Here is a 6,000-nt window from a genome sequence, read left to right on the forward strand (position 1 = left end):
GGATGTATACAGAAACACCACCTGACATCTTGACAAGCCCCTGTGATCGCTGGCAAGAGAGGTATAGGCATGCAGGATGAGGTTTTTCTACAAGTAACTCCTTACTCATCTTAAAAGAAACAACTCCCTCGGAGAGCAGGAGCAACCAGAGAACCAACCAACCAGGGGCCCCAAAAGGAATGTGAAGGAGGGATGCAATGGAGAGAGAGAGAGAGAGAGAGAGAGAGAGAGAGAGAGAGAGAGAGAGAGAGAGAGAGAGAGAGAGAGAGAGAGAGAGAGAGAGAGAGAGAGAGAGAGAGAGAGAGAGAGAAGGCGTTACAGGAACAGAGAACAGAGAGGTTGATCACGTTCCTGGAAAGCTGTGTTGCACACAACATAAGGGCTCCCTCCCCCATACACAAATACACACAAATGCACACACATGATCTCTCACACACACTCTCTCTCTCTCTCTCTCTCTCTCTCTCTCTCTCTCTCTCTCTCTCTCTCTCTCTCTCTCTCTCTCTCTCTCTCTCTCTCTCTCTCTCTCTCTCTCTCTCTCTCTCTCTCTCTCTCCCTGCCTCCCACCACTCCACCTCCAGGCTGCCTGCCTGCGAATCCTCCATGTAATAACTGCCGCTTGCACCAAATCAATAATTCACCATGAGTAACTCTTTAAATACGGGTTTGTTTTCTCGATGGACGGCCCTCGCTGCAGCTGCTATGGCTGCTGCTGCCGCTGTTGCTGTGGTTTCTGCTGCTCTCGGCTAACTAACCCACACTCTGCTGCTCTGCAGGTGCTCTCTTTAATAACACATGCTCTGGGCCTGCAGAGGGTTTTCGCTATGTGTCGCACAAGCATGCACAATTGCTGTTTAAAGACATGCCGACTTAACGCTGCATTGGGAGTAAATGCATAAACTAGTTACGTGTTTGTGGAATGCCAGATTTTTTTTTCTATTTTCATTTTTTTATTGGGGTTTGAGGACCTTCATGTGAAACGGTATTAAAGCTGCCAGCTAATCCCTCAGTGGAATTTTCTCCTCAGCGCCTGTTGTTGCACACTGAAATGGTTGGATAGTAAGTCCATAAAAGCTTCTCCTATTGTAGGGGAAAGTGTTTCGCTATTTTCGAGAGGATGGAAGCTAGTTTATAATTATCTGCCTTAGCTGGTAAACAAATAAAATTGGTCAATTACAGATAGTCATGAAGACGTTGTTCATTTATTTAGGCCATGCTGTACTCAAAACTTGTGTCAACATTTACACTATGTAAGCATTCAATAGCATTTCTATGATGCTGTGACAAAATAGCCTACATGACATGATGTATCCAAATGACTTAGAGGATAGAGGAAGAATAGAGGATAAGCCTACACTCCCTTCTGAAGACATGCACACAATTTGCATTATGGTATCATTATGGTGTAGCCTACCCATAGTCAACTAAAAACTCAAATAATGCCAATATGAAGTCAGAGAAAAGGGAATTGTTAAATTGTCTTTTGATGCTTCATTTGTGACAGTTTATCTAAAGTATCCTGTACCTGATTGCTATTGAAAATGCCTCCCACTATATCTTTGACTTTCCATTCAATTCTCTAGCCTGCACTTTACACCCCTGCATAGTTGTGCCTGAACAACTTTAAAGGGACAATGTGCAGGAAATGGTCAAAAAGGGTACTGCAACTATGCTGCTTATTGAAATTGGGCTGCCCATTGACAAATTTGATCTTTACATGAAAGTTTACTAAGTATTAAACAAATATTTTCTAGTATGGTCCAAGTACAGTCAGTTTTGTAGCTAAAAATGGCTATTTCTGGAAATTCAAAATGGCGGACCATGGAGAAGATCCCCCTTTTCATGTATGAAAAGTGCAATTTTTCCAGTCGTAATGAATACTTAGAATTTGATGCTGGTGGTAAGAATTCATGAAAAAGGTAACATTAGTGAATGGGCAGCATGAATTCTGGAAATAAACAACTAAAAATCTCACACAGTGTCCCTTTAATGTGTGTTTTGTGGCATGTAGTGATTGATATTTTAATTACAGCAATATCAAATCGTTTTTGTCTCACTTTAATGTAAGCCAGAAGGATAATATCACTCAGAATGACGTGGTCACAACCTGACTCTCGCCAGATAAATGAGTTGTGCCTTGCTCAACCACTTGTCTGACATTTTTTATGAGCTTCTACTTTAACTACTCACATATTCGAAAACACAGCTAAAATTACAGAATGAATGCATTACAATACAATACAACATGTATTTATATAGAGCAGAATTACAACACTGAATTAGTCTCAAAGCGCTTTTCAAATACATACACATTCCCACATTCATACACCAGCTCTGGAGGCTGCTGCACAACATCAATTGCTCGGGGTTTCACATGAGAAAGTGCACACACATGCACACACAAACTCACACAAAGACAGTAATAATAGTCTTAAAAAATTACCCTGGAAGCGATCATAGCATAGCCTAATTTCAGAACATCAAGACCAAGCCGATGTCGATATGAATGTCGATGAGTGAGTCCATGTGAGCAGCCATTGCTACTGAAACAACTGTCGCGTATCACTTATTTTTCTCTCCACTAGGTTTACATTTTGACTACACATCTCTGAAAAGTCTGCGAACCTGATTGATTATACTGCCTTTTGGTTTGGGAGCAGGGTGAATCTGAGGGTCCTCCAAACCATTGTGAGCTGAGCGGATACACAAAGGTAGTTATAGAAAAGACACATTCCGAACTCCAATTCTTGCTTCTTTTTCGGGTGCTTCAACAAAGTGTTTAACATGCAACAGCATGTAACTTAAGTGTTCAATTCAACATGCCCACATTATGGTGACCTATTGAAGTAGGCTGTGTATTTAACGCACTTCATCTACCAACTATAAGGCATAACTCTGTCTCTGTGATACTATACCTGTATGTAGTGTGGCAGTCGTGGGGCAGCCATGGCCTAGTGGTTAGAGACTTGGTCTTTCAATCTAGGGGTTGCAGGTTCAAATCCCCCTTGACCTCTTGAAGTGCCCTTAAGCAAGGCACCTAACCCCACATTGCTCCAGGGACTGTAACCAATACCCTGGTTATAATAATAATAACAACTGTAAATCGCTTTGAATAAATGTAATGTAATGTAATGTAGTCAGCATTAAGTTCATATAATATGACAAATTCTGTCCTCGGCCTGCACTCAGGGAGGGAGCAGCAATGCTTGAGACATCCTTGGCTCTCGCAGACAAATGCCCCGAGCAGACTGCATCTCTCATATTCAGCCTGCCGCTTTTGCCTTTTGGTAAATCATGAATAATGTGCCATGTCAGAGGTAATGAACCAGCTGACATGCAGGTGTTTAATAAGTCAGCGTGCGTGCCTGTGTTATTAAGAGAGAACGTGCAGGGGCCAGCCAGCTCACACATCCAGTAGCGTACCGTCATAAGTGGGAGAGCTGCACGATTGACCCCCTGAATGAGGAAGCAGAAGCCAGTTGCCTTCAGCTGTTGCGTGCATTCCTGTGTGCTCCTGCTCCCATACATGGCTGTCATGAATATTCAGTGCTGTTCTTTACTCATTCAGTTCTTACTGCAAACTCCCCGGAGAGCAACAAGTAGCTCTGATTGTCCCCATGCACAACAAGGCTAGTCTGAGAGGAATATCAAGGCGGGGGGGCAGGGGATGCCTGCGGACACTTCTGAAAGGGTGAGTGGGGGTGGGGTGAGGGGTGGGCGCTCGGGAAAAATCACAGCAGTGGCCTGCCATGCTTCGAGGTGCACCGCTTCAGGCATTTGTGTCGATATCGGCGAATGTTAAATGTTAGACGATCTTGGGTTGAGCACGACGTCGGAATAAATTGTGAAAATGTGTGTGTGTTTTTTTGCCATGACTAAGATGGAGCTTTTCATTAATCTTGGAACTCAACCTGCCCCCGCAAAAAAACAAGAGCATCCCTCACGGGAAAGACAAAAAGGGAACACCCACACAGTGGCAGAGCAGAGCAGAGAAGGCGAGCGCTCAAACATCACAGCATTATTTTTTTTTGGTTTTGCCTGCAATAGAGTGGCTGTTTGAACATCCAAAGGCTTCTTGCAAGATTAATGAATGCTGTAGCATATGCAAATAGCACTGTGGGTGCACTTGCATCATAAATATATCAATCTGAGCCATACTCAACACAATCAAGAGACCATATGTTTACACGGTTTTACAGCTGAAATGGCTTTCATGGTCTAATTTAGCTGTCCTCTCTCGTCTACCTTTAGACAGCCATTAGTCATTCTCTACATGCTGGGATGGGCAGCAAGACATACATTCCAAATCCTCACATTTAGCCATGAGTCACACAATCCTACACTTTCCAAAAAATACACATTCGATGACCTAGTTAGGCCTATCAAAAATATTACCAAAATTGAAATAAGCATTTTAATATCTACAACTTAATTGAAAATGATTCAAAAGCATGCCCACCTCAACATCCATCATTTGATAATAGTCATTTAACATTTCATATTCACAGTCATTTAGTAATAGTGACATGGCTTCTAATGGTAAAATGAGACATGTCTTGTGTTCTGAAAAGCTACCGTGATAGCAGTCTGTAGGCCTATAGAGGTCAGCCATAACCCACCACACACACAATTTCTGTTCAACCAGTTAGATAAACACAGAAACATAAATTAAAAAAAAAAACTTCCACAAATTGCCTGCCATTTCTGTCATCCTCACATTGCCTTTGTTGAGCCACTACTGTCACCTGAACTATAAGTTGACCTTTACATGGGAGGATAAACATAACATTAATTTTTCACTCACCATGTGTCTCACACAAGCACAAGCAACACGCTCAGCTATTTGCCACACACAAGCACAAGCAACACATTTCACCATGTGCCGCACACACTAAGCCATATACAGCCATATACTGACCGGCTCCCAAAGCTGCTTGCAGATGCAGAAATCTACCATCACCGGGTTTTTTCACTTTCGCATTTAATTATTTAAATTCACCTGCCCCTGCTGTTGCTGCAACATAAATGATGAGTCGAAGCCTTGGCTCATCTAATATTACTTCAACAACACCTCAGAACTCCAAATGCGTAGACACAACAATTGCTGTAAAACCATTCTTATATGAGTCATTGAGAGCATAAGTTATCAGTAGTCTTTAGCTGTATGTTGTGTTTTTACCTGGTGTACCCTCCATAAACGTATGTCTCTGGGAGGGACATGAGTCTCAAATGAGTCATAAAGAGAGAGAGTAACTTCACATTTTCATTATTGGAGTACAAGTGGACCTCATATAATCCCCCTCAATAATCATTTATGAAGTCATAAAATTAACTATCAGGGCTGTATTTCACTGTCCCCTGGTAAAGATTTATGCAAGCACATTTCAATTTCCACACACTTCCTAATGCAGGAGCCAAAACTGAACCCAAAACGCAAACTCAATAATTCCATCAGTATTTGGGGGTAGAAAACAATCAACTACTGTATAGTTCGCAAGTGGGTGACGTCACTTTGTATGCGGCAGATTAGCATTTTAACAGCATCCAGTTTCTAAAGAAAAATACCAATGATGAATAAAGCATGGTACATTACATTGGACAAAAATATAAACTGGATGTTACCCATCGACATTTCTGTGTACCCACATTCCTTCCCTATTAACACAAGATAGGCCTACAGCACAACCATATGGATGTTTTTATTAGACAAAACACAACAATAATAAACAAATGTTGCTATGCTAAATGGGAAAAATCGAGAACTACATTGGTCATCTCCCTTGAGCTAAAATTAGTTCCTGCCGCAAGGACTAGCCACCTGGTAAACTTCAGCTCGAGGCTAAGAATCAAAATTATATTAATAAACAATGGCAATCGGATTTAATGCAATTTTATCATTCATTTAGTTTGCTCCAAAGTGTTGACAACATGTATCAGGGTTTGTAGAGAAATAATTCAAAAGTCCTTGACTCGAATATGGTTTGTGGTTACCATGGGTTA

The sequence above is a fragment of the Engraulis encrasicolus genome, chromosome 14 (assembly GCF_034702125.1).
Source record: "Engraulis encrasicolus isolate BLACKSEA-1 chromosome 14, IST_EnEncr_1.0, whole genome shotgun sequence".
Classification (NCBI taxonomy): domain Eukaryota; kingdom Metazoa; phylum Chordata; class Actinopteri; order Clupeiformes; family Engraulidae; genus Engraulis; species Engraulis encrasicolus.